Consider the following 22164-nt stretch of genomic DNA (forward strand, 5'->3'; position numbering starts at 1 on the left):
AAGAGTCAAACCCAGGTACTGTGTGTGCTGAAGGATTCAGACCCCTTAGCTGCTAGGCTGAACGCCTGCCCCTGCTTCCAGCCCTTGCTGCTGCAGGCAAGTTTCTGCACCTTGAGGAACCAGCACGACCTCAAATTGCTAAATAAAGAGAAGGGCACCGTTCTGGAGGGCCCAGCTTCACTGCCCATTGTTTGCGGCCAGAAGCCAGCAGCTGGATGACTCCAGAGAAGCCAGCTCCGCCTCCAGGACACAGGCAGTGGGGGAGGTGGAAATGGCGGAGCAGCCCTGTTTAGTTGCCATGGCAACTGCCTAGGTCCCAGCCTCCCGGGGGGAAACAGCCGAGGACAAGCAGAGGGAAGGAGAGAGCGGTAGCGACCAGCAGTCTGCCTTGGGGGCTCTGGCCGCACTGACCGTCAATATCCTGAAGACTGTGGGGAGATGGCCCCAGGCAGGACAGTGAGATTTAGAGGTTTATCTCATGCGGAAATTACTACACGAATGTTCATGGCAGCTCTTTCATAACAGTAAAAAGGAAAAACAGCAATACAACATGGTGGTTCTATTTAACAACAATGCATCCTATACCTGAAAACTGTCACAAGCATAGATAAGTGTTCTTACTCCAAAAAAAAAAAAGTATAATAATAAAATAAAGTATGTGGGATGAACATTTGGCAGAGCGGTGAAGTCACCACTGGGGTGCCCACAGAGTGTCTGGTTCGAGTCTTGGCTCCTCTGCTTCCAATCCGACTCCGGCTAATGTACACTCTGGGAAAAAGCAGATGATGGCTCAAGTAGTTGGGTCTCTGTCACCCACCTGTAAGATCTGGATTGAATTCTGGGCTCCTGGATTCAGCTTGGCCCAGCCCTGACTGTTGTGGGCATTTGAGGGGTAGACCAGCAGTTGAGAGATCCCCCCCCCCCCACCATGCCTCTCTGCTTTTCAAACAAAGTGAAAACAAATGAAAAAAAATCTTAAAGTATGTGAACTGGGGGCTGACACTGTGGCTCAGTGGGTTATCCACTGCTGCTTGGGGTGCCAACATCCTGTATCAGAGTGCTAGCTTAAGTCCTGGCTGCTCCACTTCTGATCCGGGTTGCCTGCTCAAGTGCCTGGGAAAGCAGCAGTTCATGGTTCAAGAACGTGGCCCCTGCTACCCACCTGGGAGACCAGATGGATATCCTGGCTCTTGGTTTCAGCCTGGCCCAGCCCTGGCTGTTGTAGCCATTTGGGGAATGAACCAATGGATGGAAAATCTATCTCTCTCTATGTCACTCTTCATTTTAAATGAAGAAATCTTAAAAAAGAAAAAAAAAGATAAAGTTGAAACACATTTTTTAAAAAAGTGACTCAAAAGTGCTAAATTTATCTTTTTTCCTAATTGAAAGGACTATCTTTAGGAAAGCTGTATTTCTTGCTGTCAAGAGAAATTTTCTGAAGTTCAAAAATTCCTTCAGTTTTTTCTCCTATTAAATGTCATGCTTTTGTTTTTTTTTTTTTTCAAGGAAATGTGATCCCATTTTTGTAGTGCTATTGTGAGTATTTCCATTCTCTGTAGAACTACTTGTCTTTTCACCCACATGCACAAACATTTTCTTTCATTATCATTCTTAACTGTACAGTTGCAAAAAGAAACATTTGGAATGGGCTACTGTTGTGGAACAGCTAGGTAAGCCACAGCCTGTGATGCCAGCATCCCATATGGGTGCCGGTTGGTGTTCCAGATGCTGCACTTCGGATCCAGCTCCCTGCTAATGCACCTGGGAAAGCAGCAGAAGATGGCCCAAGTCCCTGGGCTCCTGCCACCCACATGAGAGACCTGGCTGAAGCTCCTGGCCATTGCAGCCATTTGGGCAGTGAATCAGTAGATGGAAGATCTATTTCTTTCTCTTTCTGTCTCTCCCTCTCTCTCAAATAAATAAACAATTTTAAATGATTTATTTATATATTTGAAAGGCAGTTACACAGAGAAGGAGAGGCTGGAAGCACCGATCTGAAGCCAGGAGACAAGAGCTTCTTCTGGGTCTCCATGCAGGTGCAGGGGCCCAAGGACTTTGGCCATCTTCCACTGCTTTCCCAGACCATAACAGAGAGCTGGATTGGAAGTGGAGCAGCCAGGACTCAAACCGCCGCCCATATGGGATTCTGGCACTGCAGGCGGCGGCTTTACCCACTATGACACAGCAACAGCCTCAAATAAATAAATCTTTTTTTTTTTTTTTTTTTTTTTTTTTTTTTTTACAGGCAGAGTGAACAGTGAGAGAGAGACAGAGAGAAAGGTCTTCCTTTGCCGTTGGTTCACCCTCCAATGGCCGCCGTGGCCGGCGCACCGCGCTGATCCGATGGCAGGAGCCAGGTGCTTCTCCTGGTCTCCCATGGGGTGCAGGGCCCAAGCACTTGGGCCATCCTCCACTGCACTCCCGGCCATAGCAGAGAGCTGGCCTGGAAGAGGGGCAACAGGGACAGAATCTGGTGCCCCGACCAGGACCAGAACCCGGTGTGCCGGCGCCGCAAGGTGGAGGATTAGCCTATTGAGCCACGGCGCCGGCCCCAAATAAATAAATCTTTTTAAAAAATTCTGAAATAATGGTTGCTAAATATCAACAGTGAATTGTTTGAGTGGTAGCATTAGGATAAATTTATTTTTGTTTTCTTTTATTTTTATTTGGACATTTTTGATATGGCTCAAATTTTTTTTAAAGATTTATTTATTTGAGAGAGAGAGAGGGAGAGAAGGAGTTTTTTCTATCCAGTCATTTACTACCTAAATGTCCATAATAGCCAGAGCTAGACTGGGCTGAAGCCAGGAGCCAGGAACTCCACCTGCGTCTTCCACATGGGTGGCAGGAACCCAAGTCCTTGGACCATCACCTGCTGCTTCCCATCCACATTGCCAGGAAGCTGGACTAGAAGCAGAGGTGGGGCTTGATCTCAGGCCCCATCTGGTATGGAATGTGGGGAGTCCAAGCAGTGTCTTCTTCTTCTTTTTTTTTTTTTTTTTAAGATTTATTTATTTATTCAAAAGGCAAAGTTATAGAGAGGCATAGAGAAGTCTCCCATCTGCTCTTTCACTCCCCAAATGGCCACAACAGCTGGAGCTGGGCTGATTCAAAGCCAGGAACTAAGAGCTTATTCTGGGTCTCCCACTCAGGTGCAGGGGCCCAAACACTTGGGCCGTCTTCTACTGTTTTCCCAGGCCATAGCAGAGAGCTGAATTGGAAGTGGAGCAGCTGGGACTAGAACTGGTGCCCATACCGATGTCGGCACTGCAGGAGGCAGCTTTACCCACTATGCCACAGTGCTGGCCGCATCCCAAGCAGTGTCTTAATCAGTGGGCCACAACTCCTGCCTGGATATAATGATTTAAGTAATCCCTATCATTCTAATATTTGGTTCAGTTATACTGTAAATGTAATTGGATATAATAACAACAATGTACAATGCAGATTATAATTAAGAAGCCTTTAGGGACATCCATATCTCAGATATGAGTGCCTGAGTGCAAGTCCCAGCTCCACTCCCAGTTCCAGCTTCCTAGGAGGAGGCAGTAGGTGATGGCTCAAGTAGTTGGGTCTCTGTCAGCCATGTGGGAGACCTGGACTGAGTTTCCAGTTCCTGCTGTTGTGGACATTTAGGGAGTAGGTTGGTGGATGAATTCTCTCTGTCTGCCTCTTTTTGTCTCTCTGCTTCTCAAACAAATATTTCATATAAAAAGAGGTAAGTTGGGCCTGGCGCCGTGGCATAGTAGGTAAAGCCGCTGCCTGCATCCCCCATGGGTGCTGGTTCAAGTCCCAGCTGCTCCACTTCCCATTCAGCTCTCTGCTATGGCCTGGGAAAGCAATGGAAGGTGGCCCAAGTCTTTGGGCCCCTGGACCCGTGTGGGAGACCTGGAAGAAGCTCCTGGCTTCTGGCTTCGGATTAGCCCAGCTCCAGCCCTTGCAGCCATTTGGGGAGTGAACCAGTGGATGGAAGACTTCTTTCTCTCACTCTCTCTTTCTCTCTGCCTCTCTGTAACTCTGCCTTTCAAATAAATAAATAAATCTGAAAAAAAAAAAACAGAAATAAGTTTATTTTGTTGCAAAAATTTTTGGAAATTCATGCATAATTTTCATAATGTGCATTTCCCATGAACTTTCTAATGAAAAAAGTGTTCCTAGATTCTGAAATTTTTTGCATCCCCAAATTCATATTTTCTTGTTTGCATATTTATTTTTTATTTGAGCAACAGAGAGAGTTAGGAGAAAAAGAGCAATCCCATCTGCTGGTTCATTCTGCCAAAATGTTTATAATGGTCAGGATTGGGCCAGGTTAAACAGGAGGTGGAAACTAAATCCTGGTCTCTCCTGTGGGTGGCAGGAACCCATAACCCATACCTGGGCCATCACTGCTACCTCTCTACCTCTTAGGGACTGCATTAGCAGGAATCAAGAGTCAGGAGCCAGAGCCAAGAATGGAACCAGGCACTCAGGTATGGGATGCAGGCATCTTAACCACGAGGCTAGATGATTACTCATGATTTGGGTTCTAATTCCAATTTTCCACCAACATTTTGAAGTAGCCTCGTGTTCCCAAGGTGTATCGTGTTCGTATATGGCCAAATTGCCTTCTAGAAATATAGGGAAACGAGTGTAGATTGGTGCCTCCTCACACAGGGCATCAAAGTGTAAGAAATAGGGGCGTAGAACAGAGAGGAGACAGAATACGAACTCGCAGCCAGACCGAATTGATTCAGAGAAAATAAATCCGCAGAGTTTGACCCACTGCCATCAGGCCCACAGAGCGAACATGTGGCAGAGGCCTGGCCCCCAGCAGGCTGGGCCCTTTTGTATCTTAGGTGGGCTAGGGGTGGGGGTAGGGGAACAGTAGGCAGAGATGAGTTTCTCCGTACTGGGTCTTCAGGTTTGCCCCACCTGCTTCCAACCTGGGGAGGACTGCAGGGCTGGGGTGAGGAAAAGACCAGGGCGTGAGACAGAACTGACCTCCTGAAAGAAGGCGGGGGTAACAGGAAACCTAAAGTGGCGGAGGCTTGTGTCCTTGTTCCATCAAGAAAGACCTCGCTAACTGCACATTCTCACTGAGAAGTTCTTGGCTTCCAGCGCCATTGCTATCAGGAGACACTATTCAGGCCACATGAACTTTGAACTTTCTTCTCAGTTGGCTGGAGAGATGTCCACACAAATACAGACCTAGGGTATATGTGTGTGTCTACAGAACGGCCAGCTGGGGGGGGGGGTCATCTGAAGAAAGTTCAGTGCAGCACAGCGGCCCAGTGAATGGCCGCATGGACAGTCTAGCCCCAGCCCCCGGGCCTCGCTTCGTCCTCATCTCCCATTTCCTCCCCAAACTCGGCTTCTTGGAGTTGCCTCCACGTGGTTACCGCTTGCACCTGACCTGCACTGCGTTTGCATTGCTCAGTTACTTTGTGCCCCCAGTCTGGAGTTCCAGGAGGACCAGGAAGCACTTCTGCCTCGCCCACCATGGTCAGTGCCAGGCACGAGGAGAAGCCTGTGATGGACGCTCACTGAGAGCCAGAAGTCGGTGAGGAGTTAACCAGACACCTGCAGATCCTACCTGTCTCTGCCTTGGCTCTGTCTCTGTATCCAACATGTGATAAGTCAGCATTTCTCTCAAAACCATGCCCTCCTGCTCGTCTCGCACGGCCCCTGGCTAGTCCATGTCTTTAGCCCATGTCCCTTGAGCAACCAGCTGACCCTTTGGCCAGGTGCTTTGCTTCCCAGTTTCACTCCCTTGCATGGCTCTGTATTGACCACCAGAATCAGATTCCATGATGCCCCTGCTTATCAATTTAGAGCTCCTTGTTCCCTCTAGAATCACTGACCTCCGTGCTGCGGAGCTCTGGAGCCCATCACCACCTTATTTTGACCTTATCTTCCAGGAGAACGCTGCAGCCCTGTTTTGCCGACCTATACACATGAATCAGAATCCCCCCACCCCGCCCCGAGTCCATCTGTTTTTCTGCATCTCTCGGTGGATGCTCTTCCTGCACCTGGAACGCTTCCTCTTCTGCTCTGAGTTTCTGTTCTGTTTAAGGCCCCGCCTTGTCACCTGCTCAGTGAATCTTCCTGTGTCTCCCTAGGCTAGACTCGGGACTACTTCATTTCTAGCCCCACCATTCTTGATTCATAGGGCTACAAAATGTTTCTTTTTTAGCTTTTCCAGAAAGAACAGATCTTTCTTTTACTTTATTTTGTTGTTACTGTATTTATTTGAAAGACAGAGACAGATAGACAGACAGACAGACAGATAGACAGAGTGATCTTCCATCAGTTGATTCACTCCCCCAAATACTTGCCACAGCTGGGACTGGACCAGGCCAAAGCCAGAAGCCGGGATCCCAGTCTGGGTGTCCTACATGGGTAACAGGGACCCAAACACTTTTGCTGTCACCTGTTGTTTCCCAAAGCATGCGATAACAGAAAACTGGAATTGGGAGTGGAGCTGGGACTTCAACCCAGGCTCTCCGATGTGGGCATCCCAAGCAGCAGCTTAACCGCTGGGTCAAACGCCAGCCCCAGAATATTGTTGCTCGTTCTACAACATGCTGTGGACTGTCAGTGCTTCTTAAAAGCGGTGACTTCCTCAAGGGACTTCCTCAAGGGCCAGGACTGTGCTGCCTTCCTATTTCTTGAGCCCAGCAGTATTTGCCACATAGTGTTTGTTGCAGAAGCAGCCAACAGCTTTGCCACAGCGTTCATTCATGCACTCAGCTAAAAGGCTGCATTCCCCAGATGCCTTTGCAGCTAGGTGTCCATGTGACTACATTCAGGACATTAAAATGGCCACAGGAAGAGTCTGGGACTTCCTTAAGTTTGCTAAACAGAGAGAAACGCCCTTCTGACTCCTCACCTTTCCTTCTACCTGGAAGGCAAACATGACTGCGACAGCCGGAAAAGCCACATCTAACAACCAGGGACCTCAGGTCCCTGTCGACCACAAAGGTGCCACATGAACCCCAATTTCCCCCACGTTTTCTAGACTTCTTTTACCCTTAAAAGAAATGCAGTGTTTCTGGGTTTTCTTTTTAACATGGTCCTGATTGATTCATACTCCATAAAAGTTTGTCGAATGTGGAGTAACTGCAAAATTAAGTGATTTCCATTTTGTCTTATCTCCTAATGTACTTGGAAATAAGATTTAGCCTGTCACAGCACCAAGTTATCACCACAGGTTCCTTGAATTCTTCAGGCCCTTTAATTTGAGTTTTGGGTCTGTAGTTTAAGATGGATTGATTTATTTATTTGAAAGACAGAGATCGCCGGCGCCGCGGCTCACTAGGCTAATCCTCCGCCTTGTGGTGCCTGCACACCGGGTTCTAGTCCTGGTCGGGGTGCCGGATTCTGTCCTGGTTGCCCCTCTTCCAGGCCAGCTCTCTGCTGTGGCCAGGGAGTGCAGTGGAGGATGGCCCAAGTACTTGGGCCCTGCACCCCATTGGGAGACCAGGAGAAGCACCTGGCTCCTGCCTTCAGATCAGTGCGGCGCGCCGGCCGCAGCGCACAGGCCATGGCGGCCATTGGAGGGTGAACCAACGGCAAAAGGAAGACCTTTCTCTCTCTGTCTCTCTTTCTCTCACTGTCCACTCTGCCTGTCAAAAAAAAAAAAAAAAAAAAAAAAGGAGCGAGAGCGAGAGAGAAACAGAGATATCTTTCATTTGCTATCCACTCCCCAAATGACCACAATAGCCAGGAGCCAGGAATCCCATCCGAGTCTCCCCCGTGGGTGGCAGACCCCCACGTTTTGGGGCATCTTGCACTGCTTTCCCAGGCACATAAGCAAGGAGCTGGAGGCAAAGTGGAGCAGCTGGGACTGGAACCAGTGCTCCAATATGGGACGCTGGTGTCACAAACAGTGGCTTAGGTACTTGTCTTTGTTTATATTTTAATAACTTTGTAAAGTTGATTTAAATTCATTTAAGATGTAAGTGACATATAAATTCCTTTCAAAAATCAGCTTGCGATTTAAAGGTCAGGCAATTAAAGCTGGAATTCCAAAAGCGGGGAACAGTAGAATCACGCCTGAAGCCCACGATCCTGGGCTCTGTTCACCCAGCCCTGCCCCCACTGGTTGCCTGGGCGGCCCTCTACTCAGGGTTTCTCAACACCACTCACGGTGACACAATGCAGGGCAAGGGCACACACCCTCAGAGGAGGTTTAGTGTTGGTAAGTGGATGTGGCAGACGCTGGTAGAAGGCTGAGTAAGGGGTGGAGAGAGGTGGTGAACAGGTCAACTGGTGAAGCAGGTACAGACTCAGAAACCAGGCAGGTGCCTGTTACATGGGTGAGAAGCCCATGGCCCAGGGAGGGGAAGTGAAGTGGCTGAGATGATGACGCACACGTCTTGGCTGTGATTCTTTCCATTTCAAGCATAGAAGATACGTCTGAGGAGCGTAACCCATTAAGTCCCAAGTTTTCAATTCTGTAAATATTTTAGTGACATAATATTTATTTCAAAGTTACCGTACGTGCTTTATTTGTTGCTCAACTGAAGCCTTTATACACTGAGGATGATGGAACATAATGGATATCAGCAAAAGGGGGTGTATTAGAAAGCACGTGATACGGCTCTGGCTCCCAGGAAGGGTTCTGTGCTCGCCACTCCTGCTATGGAGGACAAGGACTGGCGTTTCACAGACCACATCCTGTCCCCTCCCCCAGCCTCCCAATCATCCCAATGGATTAGCTTTTCCTTCTGTTATCCTCCGAATTACTGAAGTCATGGTTTCCTTTGCTGGCTGTCTATGCACTTGTTGTTAGTTCAGCTTTCCCCTAGAGTGGTATAAATCTCCTCTCGGTAGGTTCAGAAGCAGTGAGTGTTGCATCCGTTTCATCATCTTGAAGAACTCTCTCCCAGGGCCTTTGACCTGCTCCCATCTGCTCAGGCCTGCTGTGCAAGGTGGTCCCGTGATCTCACTTGGTCACGATCGTGGGGACTTCTTGTCTGCACGCACATTTGAAAGTGGAGCACGGCACAGCTCCTTGAAAGCCCCATGTGCATTTGTGGGGCTCGTTAGCTGGAGACTTTACACAGTGATCTGGCTGGGCCAACTCATCGGGAAACCTCTGATGCCAGTATCTGTAGAGCCTTTTTTGGGCAGGCTTAGTCAGAGTTCCCAGAAACGTGTCTTCCAGTCTCCCACCCAGAAAGAATAGGTCTGCCAGCCAGAGCTCTGGTTGCTGAGTGGGGGAGAAGAGCCATAGGCAGCCTCATTTAGTGTGTAGTTGACCCTATTCCTATGCCCTCAACTGTGACTGATGTCTCCCAGGCTAGAAAATCCATTTTATCGTCTCCTAGTGGGAGTCTGTAGTGTTTGAGTTTGTTGATGGGGAGCAGTGACAATCACTCACTGAAGGACAGTGGGGGAGGGAGTAGGGCACCTAACTGCTAGCTAAACAGACACTTAGCTAGCTTCCTGTTTTTAGATCCAGTTCTTCTTCCTCTTCCTCTTCTTTTGAGAGGCAGAGAAATAAAGAGAGAGAAAGAGTGAGAGAGAGATCTCATCTGCTGGTTTGCTCCCCACATGTCCGCAACAGCTGGGGCTGGGACAGGCTGAAGCCGGAAGCCAGGCACTCAGTTCAGGTCGCCGCATGGGTGCTGGGCACTCCACTACTTGAGCTCCTCAGAGTCTGCATCTGGAGCCGGGAGCTGAGCCGGGTATTGAACCTCCGCACTCCGATATGGTTCCTGGGCATCCTAACTGGAGTCTTGGGTGCTAGGCTGCACGCACACCCCTTTAGGCCCACCTTTTAGCTTACTTCAGGTGATACCTGGTGCCTCCAATTGCATGCCTCCGGGAGGATCTGTGGTGTACATGAGTTGCTTCTGGGTTTTTCCTAGAGCCAACAGGATTCAGCCTGTCTTCTTGGATCTTTTAGCTCAGTTACCACTCATTTCCACCTTCCAAAATTCTGTTGCTATGACTCCTCCCAGGTTTCCTTCATTCTTATTCATTTATGCCTATTTCCAAATTCCTCTATCATCATTTTTAGTGAATTCCAAGATTGATACTATTCAATTTTCTGCTTCCTTTCTGTCACTGCCTTACATTTTGTGTGCAGAAATACACTCTCTTCTCTCTGTGGAAGTGACTCATTGGTCCAGTTTGGGTCAGATGTGCCCGCTAGACCAGTTAATTTTGGCAAAGGAAGTAGAGTTCCATGGTTGGTCTGGGAGTAGACCCCTGAAGCAGTAGGGCACCCAGAGCTGGCAAATTTGACAGCTCCTAGGGCCAAAGAGATGGGGAAGCACAGCTCCTAGAGAGTCCCGTAGGTTTGACTACAGCTAGGAAACAGGAGATTGAAACCTATGGGTTCCGGATCCAAGTTCAGGGCTCTTTCTAGTCTCCCCGTCTTGCTGCTTAGCCACAGTGAGGACCAGAATAAGGAGGGAGGACAGAGGAGGACAAAGGCCACTCGTTCCTGGGGTAAGAGCTGGATGGCCACAGGAAACTCCTGGTTGTCCACTGCTACTGGACTGGATGAGGAAGATGACAGGGCCTCCCTGTGACTGGCTGTGCAATCCTATTTGGAAATATCATTGAGTTTAAAATTGAGAGCCAAGTCCAGCTGACCTCCTGCCTCAAAGCCCCCTCCATGACAGGGGCTGGGAAGAAGCCACTGGGACCCGAGAGGGATCACAGCTTGAGAATCTGGTCAAAATATCCTCTCCTGGGAACTTATCCGGCTACATGGGTGGACAGGGGTGTTCCCCATCATGTTATCCTCAGTTGTCTAACAGATCCAGCAATTACAGCTATATGAGTAGCTCTCCACTCTCTTCCCCTATCTGCCTGCTCTGGTGAACCTCAGTCCACACTTCCACCAGCCTAAGGGACAGTTCCACCCTCTTGCCCCTCCAAAGTTGACCCCAAAGTTCAGACTTCATCATTCTTGCTCCCCCTAGGCTTGAAACATAGGAATTATTTTCAACTTCCACCCGCCACTTGGCATGGGTACCCCGTGAGTCACCACGGCGTAGTCCCTGGCTGCTGTTAATGGCTTTCACACTCATCCCATTGTCTCTAGCTCTGAGGTGGCTGTGGGTGTAAGCCTGCCACACAGAGCAGGCAGAATGGAGCCCCACCTGGAACAGGCTGGCGTCAGCACAGACGTCTGTTACAAACATCAGAAGCGATTTGTGTTGTGGGGCCAACAGGAGATGGAAAGACATGATTAAGGCCAATGCCAGCTGCTCAGGGTGACAGTGGACCAGATAATCAGGACAAGCGTAAGGACTGAAGTCAGGAGCCAAGTGCAGAAGTGGTGGGGGCTTATAGGACACAGCGTGGGACTATCCTCCACGGACAAAGCTGTGCTCGCTGAAGCTGGGGGTGATAATCCCCTAGAAAAGCCCAGCTCTGTGTTCTCTTACGTGTGTCACGGTCAGGCTTCACGGAAATGCGCGCCCCCAATGCATTCTCTTTTCAACCTCATGCCTCCACCCGTCTGCAGTGACCCCTTACTTGTCTGACATTGGGAACAGCCTCTCTTAGCAGTCTCCCTTCCAGGTATCGGACCATTATGCTTTGAACCCTGGGGCATCTGGAGGAAAAACAAGTGACAGTTATCGTACACCTGCTGAGCCAGCCACACCCTTTGTATATTTTATTTTTATCACATGCATCCTGGCAACAACACTTGAGATAGATGGTCAGTCTGACATTTGCTAAGTGTCTTTGGTTTCTGTTATATTTTCATGCACGCTAGCTCATGTGATCCTGTGATAACCAGTGAAATGGCTGAGCCCTGTCTGCTGGGTGAGAGAACTGGAACCTAAAGAGACCAAAGTAACTGCCCAAAGTCACCATGTCCTCATTACTGAAAGTATGGTCCACCCACATTGCCTCAGAGCTTGTTAGAAACATGGGACCAGGGCTGGCAGGGCACAGTGGGTTGAGCCGCTGCCTAGGAGGCCAGCTTCCAATATGAGCACTAGTTCAAGTCCTGGGTGCTCCACTTCTGATCCAGCTCCTTGCTAACGGACCTGGAAGAGCAGCGGAAGTTGGCCCAAGTTCTTGGGAACCTGCCACCCACGTGGGAAACCTGATGCAGTTCCTGGCTCTTGGCTTCTGCCTGGTCCAGCATTGGCTATTGTGGCCATTTAGGGAATAAACCAGCAGATGGAAGAGATCTGTCCCCGCCCCCTGTAACTCTGCCTTTCAAATAAATAAAATAAATCTTTAAAAAAAGGAAAGAAAGAAAAAACCAAGTCTGTACCTATGCAGTATGGATGCAACCATCATAGCACTACTGCATTTTCTATGCAGTCTTGGTTGAATCCACAGAATAGAGTTCACGCATACCAAGAGCTAACTGTATTTTGAAGGTAGAACCAAGAGTATCTGCAGATAGAGTGAATGTAGACTGTGGGTAAAGAAACATGTCAAGGAAGAGATCCTGGTCTGAGCATCGGAAGGCAGGGGTGTCATTCGTCAAGCTAAGGAAGGCTGCAGACGGGGCAGGAGTGGGTGGAAAGTGAAGGTGTGATTTTGGATATTACGTTGGTAATGTCTTTTAGACATCAGGTCAAGGTGTTGAACTGAATAGGCAGTTGAGTATTCAAGGAGGAAGAGACGTCAGCTTTGGAGCAGTCAGCACAGGGAGATGGATCTTAAAGCCGTGAACCTGAGGGAGGCCATCTAGCTTGTGAGCAAGGACAGAGAGAAGGAGAACTCAGGCCTGCCTGGGCTCACCCGGGTTTCAACACCAGGAAGACGAAGAGCAATCAGAAAAGGACGTGGAGAAGAGGGGAGTCCCAGAAGCCATGTGAGGGTGCGTTTGGTAAACGTGAAGCCCCGTGTCGCTGTTGCTAGGGTTGCTGAAGGACAGGCCAGGCCGGTAGTGGGAGGTTCCTCTGCAGGAATATGTCATCGTGGCAACAGACAGGCTGCCATGTTTAATGGCCAATGGTTGAACCAAGCGATTCCATCCGATCTGGTGCAGAAGTCATTCTCTTCCCCCGAGTGGGTTTATCCTGACGCACACAGCCTCCTGCAGTGGAAGTCAGGAGGGAAGAAAGCAAGGGGGGTGGGGCGGGGGCACACGGAGCTTCAGGCAGGCGGGCGGGCGGGATCCGGCTGTGGCCTAGACAGCCTGTTTAGGTGCCTTCCTGGTGAATTCCTGGCCCAGCAGGATGGTGACACCTCGAGCAGATTGAGGAAGAAGGAAGGGCAGCAAGTTGTTGGAGCAGATGAGCACTTTGGGGAGTGTACGATTTCCAGGTGGCGGCGGAACGCCCAAGCGTGCCCTCAGATGCCTTCTCCGTGACCCACGACCTCTGCGCCTTTGCTCCACCACGCCCTCAGCCTTCTCCGTGGCCAGGGACAGCCCTGACTCCCTCCTGTCCTCTTTGCAGAAGTTGCCAGCTCTCTGGTCCGCGGGCCTCTCTCCCTGGGGCTCCTCACCCCCACCCCAGACCTGAGCTTGAATTCACAAGAAAGAGGCAACTGAAACAAAGAAAACGCCTCCCACCTTGTTCCTGCCTCCTCACTAACCAGGCACAGCGCACACCCTCTGACGCCGCAGCCCTTCCTCCTCAGCCTGTTTCCTGAGCACCTAATCCTTCTGAGAACTCTGACTTTCAGAGGGACACCTGCTTATTGAACTTAGCCCGGACGTCAAAGGCAGAAAGGGAGGGTAGATGACGGGTCGCCCCAGCATTCCCCCAGGGATCGAGGTGGTGGAGTGAGGAGCGAGTGGCCGGTGGCAGGGGGCGGGGATCACCAAGAAGTCACCCCAGCCGCTGCTGTGCGCTTTGCGTTTCAAGGAGGCACAGTCTCTTTTTGCCATTCGCTTGTCATCGGCAACACTGTACAGTTCACGGGCAAGGAACAGAATGTTTCGCCACAGGGATTATCCTGCCCCCAGGGAGCAGCCCACGGCCTTGGCCTCCTGGATGGCGTTGACTGAGCCAACTGTGGGAAACAAGACTAGTGAGGCCCAGGGCTGCGGGCCAGTGAGTGTGGGTGTCTCAGATGTGAGTGCGACCAGATAGAAGCCTCGGGTGCACCTGGAAGAACCACAGACTCACTCTCTCTTTCCTCTGTTCAGCCAACATTGCCGACCCCGCAGATCGGCTGCTCAAGGGCTCAGCTTCAGAGTTCAGCTCATGGGAAGAAGGGGTGGGGGGAGTGGTGACAAAGGAACAGGAGTCCTTGATCCTGTCCTTGAAATGTCCATAGAGGGGCATGGAGAGGTGTTTTAAGAACTGGAGGTCAGCCGGCGCCACGGCTCACTAGGCTAATCCTCCACCTAGCGGCGCCAGCACACCAGGTTCTAGTCCCGGTCGGGGCGTCGGATTCTGTCCCGGGTTGCCCCTCTTCCAGGCCAGCTCTCTGCTGTGGCCCAGGAGTGCAGTGGAGGATGGCCCAAGTGCTTGGGCCCTGCACCCCATGGGAGACCAGGATAAGTACCTGGCTCCTGCCTTCGGATCAGCGCAGTGCGCCAGCCACAGCGTGCCAGCCGCGGCGGCCACTGGAGGGTGAACCAAAAAGGCAAAAGGAAGACCTTTCTCTCTCTCTCTCTCTCACTGTCCACTCTGCCTGTAAAAAGCAAAGCAAAACAAAAGAAAACAAACAAACAAAAAAACTGGAGGTCATGTACACAGCACAGAGAAAATATGAGGGAGTGGGTGATGGTCTGGGAAAACGGGGGGTGCCCTAGCCAGTGTGTGACCTTGGGTCTCCTTAATGTCAGCTTCCCTAAGAAACTCAGCTTCGCTAAGAAACGAGGCCAATGCCATCTGTCCTCTTTGCTTGTGCCTTGGCATCCAATGGAGTAACAGGTGGAGGGGCGTGGAGGTTGGGGCCAGGGGAGAGTTTATCCCTGGTCATTTCCTACTCATTCCCAAGGAATGTTCGCGGCGGAGGTACGTGTCCTCCCTCACCCCAAGCAGACAGTTAAGCACGATGTGACCTTGCTGTGTGTCCCCAGGAAATCCGAAATCCAGCAGTTGCTCTAGCCTCCATCTGAAGAGTCACAGGGAGCCCCATGACACCGCTGGCCTCTGGGGAGGAGGACGGGCAGCTGAGCGACCCACATGGGAGGCTGAGTTGCTTTCCTCTGTAGTATACTCTTTAGAGCCTGTTAGATGTATTGCCATGTTTTTGTAATACATATAACAGACAGAATTCGAATGTGAAAACGATGTCCTGGGGGAAGGGAGGAATGGGGGAGACGGATGAATGGGTACCGAGCTGCCGGCAGACAGGAGTAAGAAGTTCTGGGATTCCAGTGCACAATAGGGTGGCTCCAGCCGGTGATAGTGTGCTGAATAGGCTGCCCTGCCAGGATGAGAGGCTGATTCTGGGCGCGGCAGGTGCAGCTGGCACAGGCTGTACCCTCCACACAGGGCACTGTGTGCTTACTTGCCAATAAACCTGGACAGCCTGAACTCACCAGCCTCAGAAATTGCATCAGCTGCCAGAGCTGCTGATGGGAGGGTGGGAGGGTGGGCGAGGGGTCATGAAGGTGGGTGTAGGGCCACCTCCAGGAGGGTCAGCCATGGCTGAGGACAAAGGGGGCAGACGTCAGAGGGACACCAGTAATGGCCACTGCCGCTGGGCCTGGGCCGGAAGTGGAGGGGCCCACCGTGAAGCCAGCCTCTGTCCTTAGCCCCGCTGATGCCAGCCTGAACTTGGTGTAAGCAATGAGCAAATTACTCCCAATGCTCCTAGGAGCCCTCCCACAGACCCAAGTGCTCCCCTGAGTGGCTCCGGTCCCCTCCCCGACAGGCATGGCCCCAGCATGCCCATGCCCCAAACCTGGGAGTCCTGGCCTCCCAGCCTCCCCCACCTTTCCCCAGCTGGCCACGAGAAACATTCCTTTCCGCCCCTCTGCCTCAACTGGATCTCCAGCAACAGGCGAGCCTGCCCAGCACATGCTTGTGGGGCAGGATTAAGGGAGCGTGAGGATGAGCAAAAACCCCGCGGCTATGACTCCTGATTCTGCCGCGTCCACTCCCCGGGCCTCGGCTTCTCCATCTAGAGCCTGCCAACGGCACGCACTGTCACCCGGAGCCCCTGAAGCACTACTTCATCCTGAGAGCGCTTTGTAAGAGGCGGCTCACACGCAGTATCGTCATTTAGTTACTACCTGCCAAGTCCTTCCTGCTGGGCTGTTGGTAGATGGATGCTGAATACACAGTGGTCCTGAGCTGGGGACACCTTGAGGGCCAGCGATTTGCTGTAGGCCCTACCTTGGTCCCCGGCATCAGAAGTAAGAGAGGCCGGCAGGTGGAGGAAGGCCCCACCTCCTGGAGGAAGAAAGCCTGGAGGGTGCCCGGGGCTGTCTGACCTCTCCCTGAAGAGGGAATGGGCTGGCATGGACAGAACTGAGGGTCAGAGCCTGAAGCAGGGTTCAAGTCCTCCATTTTTCCTGGACAGGTTCCCTGGGGGATGGGGAGGGCCCCTGGGTTCCAGTGCAGGAGAGTAGAGTTGACTCAGAAGTCCCCATGGAGGAGCCGGTGTTGCGGTACAGTGGGTGAAGCTGCCACTTGGGGTGCCACATCCCATATCACAGTACGTGGTTTGAGTCCGGGCTACTCTGCTTGTGATCCAGCTTCCTGTTAATGCACCTAAGGTGGCAGCAGATGGTGGCTAAAGTACTTGAGACCTCCCCCACCCCCAACTTCATGGGAAACCCGGATGGAGTTCCAGGTTTCTGGCTTTGGCCTGGCCCTGCCTCAGCTGTCGCAGGCATTTGGGGAGCAAACAAGAAGATGGAAGATCGATTGATCTCTTTCTTTCCCCCAACCCCTCTAAATCTGCCCTTCAAATAAATAGTTGTCTAGAAAGGAAGGAAGGAAGGAAGGAAGGAAGGAAGGAAGGAAGGAAGGAAGGAAGGAAGGAAGGAAGGAAGAAAGAAAGAAAGAGAGAGAGACATGCTCAAGGATATCCCAGCCCTAAGACAGCTCGCTTCCAGAACCCTGGTTGCCAGGCTATGCTATCAGAGGAATGGAGCCGGGACCCAGCAGGCTGAGGCAGGGGGTGGCCGTGAATAGATGTGTTTTCCAGGGTGGACGGGTACGAGAGGCCCCAAGTGCTGGGGACAGGCTGAGCTCAGCCACCCCAGGCCTTGCATCAGCTGCAGGGCCAGCTGCCAGGCCTTGGGAATTCAGCAGGAGACTCCCAGGAGCTCCCTGGCCTTGCTTCTGGCTCTCAGGGAGAGGGTGGCAGAGGAGCAGGCAAGCCCAGGGCTCGGCAGCCACGCCATTCCCAGGCCTCCCAGCTGCCTCAGCTCCCAGCTTCAAGAGCCTGCACAGCTGGGGTCCTGGCCCGCACCCAGCCCGCCCAAGGCCTCTTTACTGGAAGCCTTCCGAAAGGCACAGCCGGCTTCTCCAGGGAGGATCTGGGAAGTGGGGGCCCGAGCAGGGACACTTGTAACGTGGCTTTGGCTTAGGGCTGTTGCATCTGAGACCAGGAGGTGACAGGGGATTCCCAGAAACGACATCTGGTTCTGCTGGTGTTTGGGATCCACAGCTGCCCTGCTGGCGACTCTCCTGTCCCGGATCCTCCGGGGGTGTGCGCGGGGGAGAGGAGTCTGCTCCAAGTGTGTGACCGCAGGAACAGTTCCCCGGGGCCACTCTCTTCCTGCAGCCTCTCCGCAGGGCAGGTTGAGCTCAGAGACTGAGAATCAGGCCGCTCTCACGGTGGCTCGACCTCTGTGGGTCCTCCTCACCCCCAGCCAGTGCTCTCGGGCCAGCCTCCTGCTCCAGGCCCACCAAGAGGAACCCCAAGGAGGGGCTGGGGCAGAGAGCAGGCTGGGGAGCAGGAACCCAGAACCCATCGGGGGCTGGGCCAGTCATCACTTAGGGTTTCTGCCCTCAGCCTGCAAGTCTCTCCCTCAATTCCGGCTGAACTGGTCCATACCCCTCCCCCCATCCAGAGACTGCTCTTGAGGCCTTAACTGTCTTGTCTCTAAGGGGGGAGACAGGATGAGGCGCCCAGGGGCTCCCCAGCTCAGGGAGCCCATGTTATTCTCCAGCCACAACGTCCATCGCTTCCCATGCCCTCTCCTGCCAGCCCTCACCCTGGTGTTTGTTGCCTGCCCTTCTGTCTTTTTTGTTCCCAGGCCCTACAGGAGGCTGGTGCCAATCCACGTCTGATCCCAGGACAAACACCAGGTAAGCTGTGTCAAGCCCACGCCCGCCTTTTATAAGCTCTGTCTCCTGGCTAATCATTTAACCCCGGGTGCCTCACATCTCCCCAGAGGGCTCACAGCGGCCAACCTGGTGGGGCAGAGCACGGAGGGAGGGGGCGGGGAGGCGGAGCCCAGGGACAGTGCTGGGAATACCAGAGTTGGAAGGCCCTCAGGGGACTGCTAAGCCAATCACTGAGCCCCTCTTATCCTATGACCAATCACCGAGCCCCTCTCATCCTACGCCCCAGCAGAATCAAGTACATTAGGCCCTCTGTATCTGTCGGTGCCACAACCATAGGATTGAGAAAATATAAGAAACAAAAATTGCATCTGTAATGAACACGCAAGCTTTCTTTCTTGCTATTATTAACATCAAAAAAAAAAAAAAAAAAAGGAGAGAGAGAAACAACTTGATTTCAAAGGAAGCCCTTTAAATGGAATGATTTTGCTTCTGGAAATGCTCACTTCATCAGTTGTGGGTTTTGGGTTTTTTTTCCTTTTTTTTTCATCATGGTCTACAGGTGGTCTGAGGTCCAATTTGGAAGCCATTGTCCTGGTATCTTTCTGCTCCCACTGGACCCCTCCTCAACAGGTTTTATTTTTAAATTGTTTAAAAAAAGATTTATTTATTTGAAAGTTAGAGTTACACAGAGAGAGGTCTTCCTTCCATTGGTTCACTCCCCAACTGGCCGCAATGGCCAGAGCTGTGCTGATCCGAAGCCAGGAGCCAGGAGCCTCCTCCGGGTCTCCCACGTGGGTGCAGGGGCCCACCAGGCCATAGCAAAGAGCTGGGTCAGAGTGATGCCGGCGCTTCAGGCCAGGGCTTTAGACCACTGCGCCACAGCGCCAGCCCCCTTATTTTTGAAATTTAAAACTCAACAGGATTTATTTTTAAATTTTTAAAAAGAATTATTTATTTATTTGAGAGGTGGAGTTACAGAGAGAGAGGAAGAGACAGAGAAACAGAGAGAGAGGCCTGCAGTGCCAGGCATCTTCTAATTAGCCACAACCTTGGCGGGAGCTGGGCCAATCCAAAGCCAGGAGCTTCTTCCAGGTCTTGGACTTGTGAGTGCAGGGGCCCAAACACTTGGGTCATCTTCCACTGCTTTCCCAGGCCATAAAATGGGAGCTGGATTGGAAGTGGAGCAGCCAGGACTTGAACCCGTGTCCATATAGGATGCAGTGGCGCAAGCAGAGGCTTAGACTACTACACCGCAGAGTCGGCCCCTCTTTTTATTTTTTTTTAAACAGTTTTCAAAAAAAATAAAGAAAGAAAGAAAGAAACACCCAGGAGATCAAAAGCCTTTTATAGGGTTTTCAAATAAATGAAAAATAAAAAAATTTTTTTTAAATGAAGAGATTGAGATTATGATTAAACAGGAGGTGAGCAACTTAGGCAGAATCAAACTTGAGACCTTCTACCCATGTTTTTGTCCAAAGCCAGCTGCCTCTTCAGAAACCAAAGCCAAAAATGTGCCGGATGGTTGTTTAGACACACTCTGAGGCCCAGCAGGTGCAGCTGTGCCCAGCCACGGCTTCCAAACCCTTCCCAGCTCCACGCCGCCTCGGTTCCCCTCGCCCTACAGGCCTTCCCTGGCCAACGGACCTATCAAAACCAGCGGCTGTCATGCAGGGGCTTCTTCACCAAATGGCTTCTCTCAGTTCCTTCATGCCCCAGAGGGTAACCTTGCCTAGAATCTTCTAGAATCTGGCCTGTTGGCTGGGAGGAAATGGGGATAGGGTCCTTAAGAGGAACACTAGCACGGTCAGAAAACAAAGAGCATCATCTCTTGCCTGATTGATGGAAATGCCTGCACCCCTAACTGTTCTTGCCTCTGCGTGCCTTTCTGGCCCCTGCAGCATACACAACTACACAACATATACAACACCTTAAAATGCCATCCCCTGGGGACGGCGCTCTGGAGCAGCAGGTTAAAGCCCCAGCCTGCAGTGCCGGCATTCCTTATAAACACCGTTCCAGTCCCGGCTGCTCTTCTTCCAATCCAGCTCTCTGCTATAGCCTGGGATGGCCCAAGTCCTTGGGCCCCTGCACCCATGGTGGGAGACCCGGAAGAAGCATCTGGCTCCTGGCTTCGGATCCGCACAGCCATTTGGGGGGTGAACCAGCAGATGGAAGACCTTGCTCTCTGTCTCTACCTCTCTAATTCTTTCAAATAAGTAAATAAAAATAAATCTTAAAATAAATAAAATGCCATCCCTCCTGCACCTCTCCCCCCCCCAGAACCTTAAGGACTCCCCATTACCTACACTCCTTAAAGGGACCACCCAAGCTTCTGCAGACCCAGCCCTTCCCCAGCTGTCTCACTACTGCCCTCTACACACACAAACACACACACACACACACCCTTAGGACAACAGCCACTAGCTAAATATGGCTAGTTAAATTTAAATGAATTAAATTATTAACAAACAGTTCAGTTCCTCAGCCATCCTGGTCACATGGCAAGTGCTCCCTAACCTCTTGCGGCTGGTGGCTACTGTACTGGACAATGCAGAAACAGGTTTCTATCGCCGCGCCGCAGAAAGCTCTGTTGGATAGGACGGCTTGTACTTTTAACAAAGGACGTCTTGATAAACGAATGTTACCAGCTTAGAGGAATCCAGGATAGACTTGACCTATTTTGGTGAATCTTTCAACAAAGATTCGCCACCCACAGTCCTCTGGGCCGGAATTCACAAAAGTGGGCAGTGGCGGCCGCTGGTCCTAGGAGTGAAAAGGCAGCTGTAAGGGAGTGCCCAACGCGCCTACACCCAAACCGGGGGGCCAGGGGCGGCTCCTGGAACCGGGAGTCTCGATGCTGAGTCTGAGCACCGTTCTGTCTGCCCTGGGGTCCCTAATGATGTATCGGCCCCACCGCCTGGACAGCGCCTCCCCGGGGCGGGTGTGAGGAGGAACTGAGGCTACCTTTTTGAAGTGAGTCCCAGTCGGCCATTACCCCCAGAGCTCTGGCCCTTGCTCTCCCAGCACAGGCGTCACGGTCAGTGAAGACAGGCCTCAAGGCTTTTGTGGCCTCAGAGCAGAAAACTCCCGCAGGGAAGTCCAAGGCTGGTGAGGGGTGCAACAGGTCTCACTGTACCCAGAGCCCTCCAACAGCCACAGCCACTGGTTCCTGCCAGGGGAAGCCGGGGAAGGAGGCAGGAGAGAGGCTACACCCACCGAGGCCCGGAGGGCGTCAGGACTGCATTAACATGGCCGAGGGAGGGTCTTGGGGGGTCTCCCGTCTGCCAGCTTCTACGAGATGGAGATGCTAATTCCCTCCTCGCCCTCCCGGCCCAGCCATCCGGCCCGTCCCCCGCCCCTTCCTGACGCCCGGGCCGGAAGCGACTTCCCTGCGGTGACTTTGACCGTGGCAGCTAATTGACGGGAATTCAGCGCGCGTTTACTTGCGAGCTGGCGGGCAGCCTTCGGCGCCTCCTTCTGTGGCACGCCCCACTTAGCCTCCTTCCGGAGGTCCATTGCGTAGGAGCCGTCAACCTCCCCACATCACGGGATGAGGAAGTGGAGGTCCGGGGAGGGGACCTGCCAGCGCACGGAGCGCGCCCCCGCCCCCGGCCTCGCACTTGGCTCTCACGCGTCCTCCTGGTCCGCTCGCCCTCCCTCCCCAGCTTCCCGGGCTCCGCACATCCTTGCCCGGCCAGAGCCCGGCATCTGTCGGGAGGCTGAGTGCCCTGGGTCGTGGGGCTGGGCTGGGGTCGGGGCCCTCCGTGCCAGCCCCAGCGTGAGGCCGGCGCGGAGCCGCCCTTTTGTTTCGCGGCGCTTGCGACTTCTGCGGAGTCACGGTCACGTGGCGCTTCCGGCACGGGGTGTTCCGGGCGCCGCGCCAGGGCCGGGGACCCCGCCCGGGACTTGCACAGGCCGCCGGCCTGTCTCAGCCCCCGGCCCAAGCTGGGCCTTCCGGGTCTCCACCGCCCCCTAGCTCGGGCGGCCTCCGGTCTTCGAGCGCCACGTTCAGCCGGCCCTCACTTTTGATCCCTCACTGGGGCGTCCA

At 52.4% G+C, this 22164-nt stretch overlaps 2 long non-coding RNA genes across 3 annotated transcripts in view; one reads left to right on the top strand and one right to left on the bottom strand.

The window, feature by feature from the left end:
• LOC127490301 (uncharacterized) overlaps positions 1-22164 on the top strand; it is a 50928-nt gene that overhangs the window by 28256 nt on the left and 508 nt on the right. The window contains exon 3 of the long non-coding RNA XR_016229252.1: positions 18086-18137. This is a non-coding gene — a long non-coding RNA (uncharacterized LOC127490301). The remainder of the gene's footprint in view (positions 1-18085; positions 18138-22164) is intronic.
• LOC103347637 (uncharacterized) lies at positions 19445-21934 on the bottom strand. Of its 2 annotated transcripts, XR_016229251.1 has the most exons (3): positions 21799-21934; positions 21081-21285; positions 20546-20879 (listed from the first exon to the last, which is right to left on the bottom strand). It is a non-coding gene; the product is annotated as an uncharacterized LOC103347637 (long non-coding RNA). The 2 variants fall into 2 exon arrangements; XR_516214.5 differs by lacking the exon at positions 21799-21934 and having other exon boundaries at positions 19445-20879; positions 21081-21470.

The sequence above is a fragment of the Oryctolagus cuniculus genome, chromosome 2, assembly GCF_051225735.1.
Source record: "Oryctolagus cuniculus isolate XC-2025 breed Fujian yellow rabbit chromosome 2, ASM5122573v1, whole genome shotgun sequence".
In the NCBI taxonomy this organism is placed as follows: Eukaryota; Metazoa; Chordata; class Mammalia; order Lagomorpha; family Leporidae; genus Oryctolagus; species Oryctolagus cuniculus.